The sequence below is a fragment of the Schistocerca piceifrons genome, chromosome 8, assembly GCF_021461385.2.
Source record: "Schistocerca piceifrons isolate TAMUIC-IGC-003096 chromosome 8, iqSchPice1.1, whole genome shotgun sequence".
Classification (NCBI taxonomy): Eukaryota; Metazoa; Arthropoda; class Insecta; order Orthoptera; family Acrididae; genus Schistocerca; species Schistocerca piceifrons.
The window spans coordinates 31,289,381-31,302,958 of record NC_060145.1 but is presented as its reverse complement, the minus strand read 5'-3'; positions in this window follow the sequence as shown (position 1 = coordinate 31,302,958).

The window sequence follows — 13,578 nt, the reverse complement described above, 5'->3', positions numbered from 1 at the left end:
GAGATGGAAACATCTGAAGAATCGATATACCAACTATTTGGTATCCTAACTGTGCCCACTCACAAAACAAAAACTTTTGCAAACTCCTTCTCAGTTGCCGCTGTCCGCCTCTGGAACAAACTGCCCCTTACCTAGCGCAAAATTCGATCTCCTGCTGCTTTTAAGAAGAACTTGAAGCATTTCCTACTATCATCCTCACAAAGTTCTCCACAAAATTAATGTACAAGGACAATCCCCTCATCTGTCAAATAGCAAAGCTAGCGTCTCCTACCTTGCTCCTGAGATGCCTTCCTCTTCATCTATCTCTATTAGCCACGCAATCTTCTTTTCCTTTATATTTCCTTAATTGTGTTTCATCATGTCTCTATTCTTCTCCTCCCTTCACCATGAGTCTCCCTCATACTCCCTGCTGCCAGCACTCCTATCTAAAATCTGTCTCTTCAATAATGTCTAATTATAACAGTACTTGTGACCTAAGAATATAAACTCTATATGTATGTATTTTTCCAGGTGTACCTTTCAAATTGTTTATTTCACTTTTTGTACTAGATGTAGTTTAACATGCCTACTAAAACATATGAATGTAAAATAAGTAGAATGCCTGGTTAGATGTAAGAGAGGGCCTGATGGCCCTAATCTTGCCAGTTTAAATAAATCAATAAATAAAATAAATAAATAAAAACTATATTCTGCAAGCCACCCTACAGTGTGGGGCGAACTGTACATCGATAATAAGCCTCCACTTCCACCCAGGCTGCTCCACTCGTGAATGATATGCACACGTAAGATGGTTGTACTAATAAATCTCTACTGAGCTGCTTCCATTTCGCGCCACAGTTAAAATCCATCCCTGCCTGGCACTTGGAGACTTCCTGCCACGGCGGAGATATTGCAGCGCTCAAAGCCGCCGACAACAGCGCCACTACGAGTTGGCTCGCGGCAGAGAGCAACAGCAATTGAGTTGCGTGCGACAGCGGATCGGATGGGACTTTATGCCAGTGCCGTGGCCGTGGGCAGCAGCGCTCTGTCAATGCATTGGGGGCGTTACCGGATGCAAGGAGTGCGCGTCGTCGGGTGTGTGTGTTCCGGAGTGGCTGCTTGCTGAGCTTTCGGCGTGCAGCGGAGGTGTCGATTTTTGGAGCATGCGTCTGGGAAACGAGTGGCGGCTGTTTCCTGACACCTCGTGGTCGTGGCCTTGTGTAGTAGGAGGCTGGAGCGGCCGCTGTCATCTTGAGTACCAAAGTCTGTTGTGGGTTGAGCTGTAAAGCTACAGTAGATTGCCGTAGATCCTACTACACCACGATAGTTTTCCCGGTAGATTCAACCAAGTAATCTCGTATCCGTGTTACTTGTACGTTAGATCTCCTGCATACCTCATTTCAATCACCCTGTTTGAGTACGCGATCAGTTCCCTAATAGATTTCTCTACGAACCAGAGGCTTTGAAGCGTCTAGAGACTGAGTGAGGATACACACTGAAGAGCCAAAGAAACTGGTACATCAGCCTAATATCGTGTGGGGCCCCCGCGAGCAGCCAGAAGTTCAGCAACACGCCGTGGCATGGACTCGACTGTTGGACTAATGTCTGAAGTAGTACTGGAGGCAACTGACGCCATGAATCCCGCAGGGCTGTCCAAAAATTCGTACGAATACGAGGGGGTGGAGATCTCTTCTGAACACCAGGTTGCAAGGCTTCCCAGATATGGTCAATAATGTTAATGTCTGGGGAGTTTGGTCGCCAGCGGAAGCGTTTAGGCTGAGAAGCCACTCTGTAGCATTTCTGGACGTGTGGTGTGTTGCATGGTTCTCGTGGAATTGCGCAAGTCTGTCGGAATACACAATGGACTTTAATGGTTGCAGATAACCAGACAGGATGCTTAAGTACGTGTCACCTGTCAGAGTCCTGTCTAGACGTATCAGGGGTTCCATATCATCCCAACTGCACACGTCCCACATCATTCCAGAGCCTCCACCAGCTTGCACAGTCCCCTGCTGACATGCAAGATCCATAGACTCATGAGGTTGTCTCCATACCCGTACACGTCCATCCGCTCGATACAATTTGAAACGGCACTCGTCTGACCAGCCAACATGTTTCCATTCACAACAGTCCACTGTTGGTGTTGATGGGCCCAGGTGAAGCGTAAACCTTTGTGTCGTGCAGTCATCAAGGGTACACGAACTGGCCTTCAGCTCAGAAAGCCCATATCGATGATGTTTCCTTTAATGGTTCTCACGCTGACAGTTGGTGTTGGCCTAGCACTGAAATCCGTACTAAATAGCGGAAGGGTTACACTTCTGTCACGGTGAACGATTCTCTTCATTCGTCGTTGGTCCCGTTCTTGTAGGGACTTTTTCCGGCTGCTGCGTTGTCGGAGAGTCGATGTTTCACCGGATGCCTGATATTCACGGTACACTCGTGAAATGGTCGTACGGGAGAATCACCACTTCATCGCTATCCCGGAGATGCTGTATGCCATCGCTCGTGTGCCTGCTATAGCACCACGTTCAAACTCAGTTAAATCTTGACACTGTACCAGCAGTAACCGATCTAACTATTGCGCCAAACACGTGTTGTCTTATATAAGCGTTGACGAATGTAGTGCCGTATTCTGCCTGTTTACGTACTCTGCTTCTGTATTTGAATACCCATGCCTATACCAGTTTCTTTGGCGCTTCAGTGTATAAAGAGCAGTGTAACCTACAGAAAGGTTTTGTTCTGCATTGCTACCTTCCTGTTTGTTACTTAAAAATAAACAGAATTTATAGGAAAATTGAATTGTCAGACTTTACTTCAAGTTTTATTGGAAAACTGTTTATTCCTTATGTCAAAAACACAGATTTTATAGTAAAAGTAACGAAACAATACGGATTTATCATTTAGCGCGATAAACGCAATTTCCTCAGAAAAAGGTAAAATTAAAAAGGAACACCTCACAACAAAACGTGTTAAACATCACTGAGGTATAGAGCAGTAACCCCAAAACCATCGATGAACTGAACACAGCCATTCACGAGGTCATCGACACCATTGATGTTCCGACACTTAGGCGGGTCATGCAGAATTTCCCTCTTCATTTGCGCCACACCCTCGCCAATGATGGCAGGCATACCGAATATGTCATAGCATAGATCCGAATATGTGTAGCGACGTTTACATGTTGAATAACGTGAGTGCATGCCGTAGTTTTAACATAATTTACGAGCCGGCCACGGTGGCCGAGCGATTCTAGGGGCTTCAGTCCAGAACCACGCTACTGCTACGGTCGCAGATTTGAATCCTGCCTCGGGCATGGATGTGTATGATGTCCTTAGCTTAGTTATGTTTAAGTAGTTCTAAGTTCTAGGGGACTGATGACCTCAGATGTTAAATCCCATAGTGCTCAGAGCCATTTGAACCATTTTTGAACTAATTTACGTTTGTTTTCATATAGTTCAATAACTGACGCCCTGTAAATTGGATGAATAGTGAGAGCAGGCGAGATGCCGAATAGACCGCTCACAGATGTGAAAACAACAAATTAACGGGTGTGAAATGCGTTACAACAAAGCAATTCAAGAGTCAGAACTTCCAAAACAGAACGCAAGATTCGTAAGATACTTGTGTAGAACAAAGAGGACGTACGTACGTCTGAAGCACCTACCTTACACCTCGCTGTTTCAAACGGACATTACACCACGACAGAGACACAAATTTGAATATATCGAAAAGACACGTCAATGTCCCGACAGACGGTTCATAATTTTGCGAATAAGGAACGAGAAAGATTTGAACTGTACCGTATACTGTTTCAAGTTTTCTTCTTTTTGTCACAGTTCTGTACTACTTCTTCCTGTTTTCTAGGTTGGTCTGTGGTCAGTTTTCAACAGGCTATCTACTACTTATTCCTTCCCTTATCACTCCACTGAATTTGCAACATTCGTCTGTAGCACCATATCTGAAATGCTTAGAGTCTCCTACGTTTCGGTTTTAGCTCAGTACGTGTTTGACTACCATAGATGTTGTGCTCCAAACGTACATTCTCAGAAACTTCTTCCTCGAATTAAGGTCTATGCTTGATACTTGTAGACTTCTCTTGGCCAGAAGCGCCCTTTCTACCCCTGCTAGTCTGCTTTTGACGAGGTCCTTGTTCCATCCGTCATGGGTTATTTTGCTGCCTAGGAAGCACAAGTCCGTAATCTCAACTACTTCGTGACTATCTGTCCTGATGTCAAGTCTCTTGCTGTTCTCCATTTCGCTACTTCTCATTACCTTCGTCTTTCTTCGATTTACTCTCAATCCATATTCTGCACTCAGTAGACTGTTCATTCCATTCAGCAGATCCTACGCAAAGTAGTAACAACGGCTGTCAACATAACTACAAATACAAAATTTCTATTTCAAAGACAAATCTCTAAATGGGGAACATGGAAGATGACGGGATAATATGCAGCGTGAAATCGCTTCATATATTGGGGAGGTATGTAGTAAAGCAGTTAATGCTATGTCGTGATTTATCCGCTCACAGCTTACTTAACGCCCTGTCCCGCTCGGCAGTTGGCCTGATGGCAAGTGATTCGCTATTGCTGCCCCAGAGAGCGCGGGGGTAGCTAAGTTACAAAAGTAATGGGCGCGGCGCACTCTAGATTGCAGTTTATTGGTAGAATCCTGAAGCGATCCAGTCCTTCAACAAAGGATATTGCTTACAATACGTTAGTTCGTCCAGTCTTATTGTTCGTCTGTATGGGACCCTTACCAGTTGGGTCTGATTCAAGAGATTCAAAAGGTCCAAAGAAAAGCGGCAAGATTCGTGACTGATACATTTAGCCATCGCGAGAGCGTTACAGATCTCATTGAAAGTTTTAAGTGGGACAAACATGCAGATAGACGACGCGCTAAACGGAAGGGTTCAAATGGCTCTGAGCACTATGGGACTTAACTGCTGAGGTCATCAGTCCCCTAGAACTTAGAACTACTTAAACCTGACTAACCTAAGGGCATCACACACATCCATGCTCGAGGCAGGATTCGAACCTGCGACCGTAGCGGTCTCGCGGTTCCAGACTGGAGCGCCCAGAACCGCACGACCACTCCGGCCGGCTAAACGGAAGGGGCTGCTCACTAAATTCCGAAACCCCATCTCCACCGATGATGTACAGCATATTACCACCAACTTTCAAATCGTGCAATGATCACTATTCAAAGATAAGGGAAATTAGAGCTCGTACTGAGGCGTTCGGACAGTCGTTTGTCGCTCGATCAGTGAGTGGATCAGACGGGGGGGAGGGGGGGGGGGAATATGACACCATATGATACATTTAGTCATCGCGAGAGCGTTATAGATCTCATTGAAAGTTTGGAGTGGGACACACTTGCAGATAGACGACGCGCTAAACGGAAGGGGCTGCTCACTAAATTCCGAAACCCCATCTTCGCCGAGGATGTAAAGCATATTACCACCAACTTTCAAATCGCACAATGATCACCATTCAAAGATAAGGGAAATTCGAGCTCGTACTGAGGCGTTCAGACTGTCGTTTGTCCCTCGCGGGATCAGCGAGTGGAACAGACGGGGGGGAAATATGATTTTGGCGAGAATTGTACCCTCCGCCACACACCGCTAGCGGAGTATATTTGTAGATGTAGATGTAGAAAGCAGCTAACGAGCGGGCGAGGGTGACAGCGAAGCTGTTCACCGCCAGCCTGTCTCAGCTATCGTAGAGAGCAATGACTTCATTATTTTCCTGGTGTTGTTTTGCCAGTGCAGTGACTCGTAAGAGTTCTGAAGCACAAAATAAATAGGTGGTTATGGAAGCATCCTATTTTTTCTTGTTCCACAACAAATCATACGCTCCGAGATATAAAACCCATTGTTTTGAGTTCTAATGTTCTCACCAGCGGCCGGGTCCCGATAGGATGGCGAGAGACGGGTCGTGTCGCACTGGCGACTTTCAGTGAATGGTACTGAAGAAGTAAACAAAATCGCAACACGAAGAAGGAGTTGTGCGACACAAACAAAAGTTGGAAGGCGGGTTTCTAAATCTGAAAGATAATATCCATTCAAATTTCGTGCAAGTTGCATAACAGTGGCGCAAGTTGCACCACTATGAGCATGCGAATCAGGATTGCCTTGGACACACGCTGTAACGATCGTGAGCGTTAATAACCTTCGAGATTGAACGTGGTCAGATGATGTTAGTGAAGGATGCCTTTTAGGCGAAAAAGTCGCCATTATCAACACCTTACTCGGTTTGAAGTAGGTCCTGTAATAGGGCCACGAGGAGGTCGATGCTCCCTACTGCGGTGTTGCTCAAGGACTTAGTACGAATCTAGCCAGCTGCTGGCACCGACACTCACGAGAATTTAGGGTCGCAAGAAAGCCGGGCTCCAGACGGTCAAGTGGCAGTGCCTTCTGGGCAGACCATCGGGTTCGGAAAATGGCTCTGCCACTTCGAACTGTTGCTGCAGCAGCAATTTGAGCAGCGGTTGGCACCACAGTGATACAATGAACTGTTACAAGAAGGTTACTTCGAGGGCAGCTCCGTATCAGACGCCCTCTATCGTGCATTCCACTGCGCCCAGACTAGCGCCATTTGCGTGATCAGTGGTGTCAAGCGAGAGCTCATTGGAGAGCAGGATGCAGGTCTGTTGTGTTTTCTGATGATAGCTGGTTCTGCTTCGGTGCTAGTGATGGCCGTATGTTGGTTAGACAAGGGCTAGTTTAGGACAGAAACTAACCTGTCTGCGAACTCGACACAATGGGCTACACCTGGAGGTATGGTCTAGGATGCGATTTCGTACGATAGCCTTTCTCTGCCGATGACTAGCTCCTTCGCCTCACTCATCTCCTCTCCCTCCAGCTTAACTCCCGTCCCTCCTCCATTTTTGTCTCCCTCGACCTCGAAAAGGCTGGCATCCCAGTCTCCTGTTTAAACTCCAAACCTACGCCCGTCCTATCAACTACATCCGTCTGATGGCCTCCTTCCTCTCCCGCCGCCCCTCCTATGTTACCGTCCATAATGCCAATTCCCACACCTTCTATCTCTCTGCAGGTGTGCCCCAGGGCTCGGTCCTCTCCCCTCTCCTCTACCTCCTGTACATGGCAGATATGCCCCAACCCCCCCCCCCCGCCCCCCACCACCGGTACACCTCTTGCAATATGCTGATGACACCGCATTCCTCGCCCTCGCTCCTACCCTCCGACGGTCCCAACGCCTTGTCCAGAATCACCTCGACCTTTTTGCTGCATGGTGTAACCAGTGGCTCCTGAAAATCAAACCTTCCAAGACCCAGGCAATCATAGTAGGTCGTACCACTCGCTCCTTCCAGCTCCTGGATTTCTCCCTTACTGTCTGCGCCAGTCCTGTCCGCCACACCCCCACCATCACCTACCTTGGCCTCAACTCACCTGGATCCCTCATCTCCGCTCCATCCAATCCAAAGCCCACAACCGCCTCCGACTCCTCAAATGGTTCAAATGGCTCTGAGCACTATGGGACTTAACATCTGAGGTCATCAGTCCCCTAGAACTTAGAACTACTTAAACCTAACTAACCTAAGGACATCACACACATCCATGCCCGATGCAGGATTCGAACTTGCGACCGTAGCGGTCGCGCAGTTCCAGACTGAAGCGCCTAGAACCACTCGGCCACACTGGCCAGCCCGACTCCTCAAACTCCTCTCTGGCCGGACATGGGGATTGCACCCCTTTACCATCCTCCACACCTACAAATCCTTAATCCGTCCCATCCTCTGTTATGCCAGTCCTGCCTGGATATCTGCACCCCCCCCCAAATTCTATAAGTCCCTCCAGATCCTTGAGCATCATGCACTCTGCCTCGCCTTCCATATACGCCTCCGGTCCCCCACGTAGATCCTCTATGACCTCATTCCTTTCCCCCAACTGCTCCTATTCCTCAAACATATCTGCATCCTATACATCTCCCGCCACCTTGATCCCCCTCACCCCCTGGTTGCTCCTCTCCTCTCCTATCCCTGCCCCCTGCCACGTCTTCACTGTTGTGTCCCCCCTACCCTCCATCTCTACACCCTTCATCTCCTTTCCCAAGGTGGCTTCCATCCACGCCCCCTCCCAGATGATACCCTCGCTCCCTCCATTTATCCCTCCTATCAACTCTGATCCGCACTCCCCCTCCTTTCCTCTGTCCTTTTGCCGGGCTCCCTCTCCCCCCTTCCATCCTCTTTTTCCCCCACCTCCCCTCTCTCTGCCCCCTTCTGTCCCCTGAGTCCTTTTGCATTTCCCTCCTCTGCCTTTTCTCATTCCCTCTTGCATCTGCCCTGCCCCTCTCCCCCCTTCTGAGTCCTCTGCCTCCATGGTTCCCCTCCTTTCCGTTTTTTCCTCTCCTCCCTCCTTGTTTTCCCCTTCCTCCAGGTCCCCCCCTCCCCCATCAGCCCTTGGCTCGGGAGTGTCATCTTTGTGCCGCCGTTGTCGTGCCGTGTTTTACAGTGAGTTTTCCGTGTGTTGTGTGTTTTTTGGGAAGTGTTGCGAAAGTTCATCATACTGTCGCTGTGTGTGATTTTTTATCTCTTGCGAACAGAAACCAGACTGTCAGCATGTTTTTTTTAATTGTGTGTCTACTATGTTACTTGTCTGATTCCTGTGTATTTTATTAACATTGCCCACCCCTTTGCTTTCTCTTTCAACTTTCCGCATTTTTTCCGCCATTTTACACTTTAAGTCACGGTTATATTGCCTGTTTTTCTTGTTTCTTTTCTTCTTCCGTTTTTAAAAAAAGTCTGTAGGCTGTAGAGCAGCGTACTAAGCTGCTGCCAGCCCGCCCCCTTTGGGGGGAATTGAAAATCAATAAAGGAAAAAAAAATCGCACGATAGCAGGAGCACTCTCACGGTTATCAGACAAACTCTGAAAGCAAAATTTTAATGCAGTCTAATGATTCGACTTGTTGTGCTGCCATTCATGAACAACATTCCAGGGTGTGTTTCACAACTGGATAATTCTGGCCCACATACCTCTATTGTAAACCAATATGCTCTACAGAGTATCGACATGTTGCCTTGGCCTGCTCCATTAGCAGAATTGTCTCCAATCGATCACATATGAGGCATCATCGGACGGATACTGCACGAATATCCACAAACAGCGTTAACTATCCGAGTACTGACCGACCACGTGCCACAGGCATGGAACTCCAGCCCACAAAATGACATCTGGCCCCTCTGGAACACAGTTCATGTAGGCTTACACGCTTGCGTTCAACATTCTAGCAGTTACACCCGTTATTAATGTTCCAGCATTTTATATTTGCAGTGGCTTACCTCGCACTTACATCAATTTGTGATCCTGCAGTGTTTATCACTTACAACTGTTGCCTAGAAAAGTGTATTCCGAAAATATCGTTAGTCTACATTAGTTACTTTTTAGTGCCGCGATGTCTTCCGTCAGTGTACTTTTAAGTAAGTGCTGCAAAAAATTGAGGACAAAAATTTCGAAACAGAACACAAAATTTCACACATGAAAAATTGTGTATAACGGTAACGCAAGATACATCAGTGCACAATCACTGTTTTGAATCAGAACTTCGCAAATAACTCACTTCAACTAATTCATTATAATCAAGGTCTTGTATTTTAAGATTTAGTAATGTTTGCGTGTGAAGAGGAAGGGAGTTAATTGGAATCCTGACATAAATCAGGAAGCTACCAGCGACATCCTCTTCACAATATCTAGCTGTGCCCTCATTAAAAATATTTTGATGTTTTACAGGTGCAAAAATTATTCAATATTTTTCCCACAAGTTTTTTATTTTCTTTTTTCTTGACGATGTGGTGGTCGTCACTGGCATTGCTTCATCGACTACAGGCAATGACGACCTCTCACGCTCATCTTCACGTTGTGACACAGAGAGATTCATAGGCGGAAATTCTTGAGGCAATTCCGTCTGGCTTGCTGGTTCTGTTTCCACTGAGAAAGAATTTCTCATAGCTCTTGAAATTAAGATATGTTTTAAGAAATTCATGTGATGAAATCAAGGTCTACTTCAACTCTATTTCAATGGACGCGTTTGGAGTACGTTAAGGATGTGGCGAACGGTAAATAGCCAGAAGAGGTAGATAAACGTACGTGCAAAGAAGATAACTGCGAAGACATCTTTGGCAACAAAAGGAATATTTCAACTAATCGGAGAAAGAAGGAAATAAAAAAAAGGAGAAAAAAAACCAAGATGTTCTGCGAAAGATCGGAATGCAGCAATAGAAAAGAAAAAGTTCAAATGTGTGTGAAATCTTATGGGACATAACTCCTAAGGTCATCAGTCCCTAAGCTTACACACTACTTAACCTAAATTATCCTAAGGACAAACACACACACCCATGCCCGAGGGAGGACTCGAACCTTCGCCGGGATCAGCCGCACAGTCCATGACTGCAGCGTCCTAGACCGCTCGGCTAATCACGCGCGGCGCAGCAATAAAAATCGCTTAGGAATGAAATAAACAGGAAGCGCAGGGAAGCGAAGGCGAAATGCCTCAAGGAAAATGTGAAGAAATCGCAATGAGAAATTCGTTGACTGGACTGACTCAGCATGTAGAAGAGTCGAAACAACCTACTGTCAAATTAAAAGCGAAGGTGGTAACATCAATAGTGTAATGAGGATTCCACTGTTAAACGCAGAGGAGAGAGAGCATAGGTGGAAAGACTAGATTGAGAGCCTCTATGAGGGGGAACACTTGTCTGATGGCGTCATAGAAGAAGAGGTAGCAGTCAATATGGACGACATAGAGGACCCAGTAAGAGAAGCAGGGTCTAAAGAGCTATGAAGACTTTAGATCAAATATGGCAGAAGGGATAGGCAAAATTCTATCGAAATTTCTAAAATCATTGGGATAAATGACAGCAAAAAAAAAAAAAAAAATATTCATGTTGGTTTGTGGAACGTATGAAACTGGTGACGTATTACCAGACTTCCGGAAAAATATGATCCACACAATTCCAAAGGCACCATGAAGAGCTAATTGGGAGAACTATCAGACAATTAGCTTGAAAGCTCATGCACCCATGCTTTGTACAAGAATAGTACACAGAAGAATGTAAAGAAAAATTTCGGATCTGTTAGATGACGGTGAGTTCTGCTTTAGGAAATGTAAAGGCACCAGAGAGGTAGTCATGGCCTTGCGGTAGATAACGATACCGAGACTGAAGAAAAATGATGACATGTTCATAGCCGGCTGGAGTGGCCAAGCGGTGCTAGGCGCTACAGTCTGGAACCGCACGACCGCTACGGTCGCAGGTTCGAATCCTGCCTCGGGCATGGATGTGTGTGATGTCCTTAGGTTAGTTAGGTTTAAGTAGTTCTAAGTTCTAGGGGACTGATGACCTCAGACGTTAAGTCCCATAGTGCTCAGAGCCATTTGAACCATTTGAACATGTTCATAGGATCCGTCGACCTAAAAAGGATTCGTTTACATAAAATGTTGCAAGATGTTCAATATTCTTTAGAAATAGGAGTAAGCTATAGACGGGTATATGCACTATGTACAAGAACCAGGGAGGAGCAATAATACTGGAAGACAAAAACGAAATGCTTGGAATACAAAGAGTGTAAGACAGTGATGTACTCTTTCGCACCTACTGTCCCACTTATATACATCGAAGAAGCTGTCATGCAAATAAAAGAAAAGGTTCAAGAGTAGGATTAAAATTCAGGGTGAAAGAATAACAACGACAAGATCTGCTGACGACTTCCGCAGGAAAAGTGAACCAGAAGTACAGAATGTGTTGAATGGAATGAACAGTCTGATGAGTACACGATAGTGATTGGTAGTAAAGCGAAGAAAGACGAAAGGAGAAAGAGGTAGCAGTAATGAGGATAGTGAGAATCGTAAAGATCAAAGTTGGTGATCAAAAAGTGGACTAAGTTTAGGACCCCTGCTACATTGGAAGCAAATTGACACATGACGGACAAAGCAAGGAAGACATAAAGAGGAGACTAGCACTGGCAATGAGGGCATATATGACCAAAAGATGTCCAAAAATGGTTCAAATGGCTCTGAGCACTATGGGACTTAACATCGGAGGTCATCAGTCCCCTAGAACTTAGAACTTATTAAACCTAACTAACCTAAGGACATCACACGCATCCATGCCTAAGGCAGGATGCGAACCTGCGACCATAGCGGTCGATCGGTTCCAGACGGAAGGGCCAAAACCCCCTCGGCCACACCGTCCGGGCATCCCAAAGAAGTTCATTAGTATCAAACACATTCCTTAATTTGAGGAGAAAATAAATGAGAGTATACGTCTGGAGCAGAGCATTGTATCGCAGTGAATCTTTGACTGTGGAGAAAACAGAACAGAAGAGATTCGAAGTGTTTGAGATGTGGTGCTACAGAAGAATGCTGAAAATTTGGTGGACTGATGAGGTACGGCATGAGGAGGTTCTCCACAGAACAGGCGATGAATGGAACATACGGAAAACACTTACAAGGATGATAGGACGTGAGTTGAGGCATTATGAAAGAGTCTCCACGTTATCCAAGGGTAATACAGAGTGTAAAGACGGTAAAGAAAGAAAGAGATTGGAATACATCCAGAAAACATCACATTGGTTGGAAGTACTGCTCCGAAATGAATAGGTTGGCGGAGGAGACAAATTGGTGTCGGGCCTGATGAAAACTTTCAGATAATAAATTAAGAGACACACGCCGCTTGTGGCCCCAGCGTCAGCATCACTACCTCCTATGATTTCGTCTCTTGAGGAAGAAGAAGTGGCCATTCCGCACCAGCAAAGTCCACGCTGTTTGAAAGGCGAGACACTACCTGTATTAATATCAACTAACAAGTGTCAATCTACATTTCGACAGAGAGTGAGCTATCTAATTTTTTATGACGCTGAAGTTAAGTCTACTCGAGCTGGCCTTTTCTGCGACATAATAAATTGGACAGAACAATATATTACCGCCTGTCGGATGTACTATTGCTACCCAACAAATAAATTCTCCACTGTAATGCTAGATTTACTTCTTATCTGTCAGAGATAACTGGCACACACGCAATGTACATCCTTCTCTCAGTCATGTTACAGAATAAGATGCTCGAATAACATGCCACATTTTGAAAGTAACAGACACACAGGATTAGCGATGTAAGCTATAATGAGCTGAGATAACTTTCTACACAAAATTATGAATAAATTAAGGCAGAAGAACTATTAAAAGCCTTCGATTTGCTGATGACACCGTGCTTTTAGACAGCAGCGAAGATCTACTTGCCGGTTCACTAACAAATGGAAAGGACTTATGGTACCATATGGACTAGTTCTCGTTCTTAGCAAATAGATACTCCTGACAACTGATCTAAACAAAATGAGAAGTTGTGAAGATAAGAAGGCAGATCACGCTAGGGGAATGGCTATGAAGAAGCCTCTCCAAGATGTGGCATAACAGAGTGATAACAGCAAAAATATCCAGGGTATCGATAGATTGGTGTTTTCCGTCTTCTTTTACGGTTGTAAAACATGGACCCTTAACGCCAGAAACGAACAGCGTAGTGACACATTTCATCTTGGGTGCCAGTGCACGAGGCTTCACGTAAAATGAACCAAAAGAAGATCTAATTGTCCA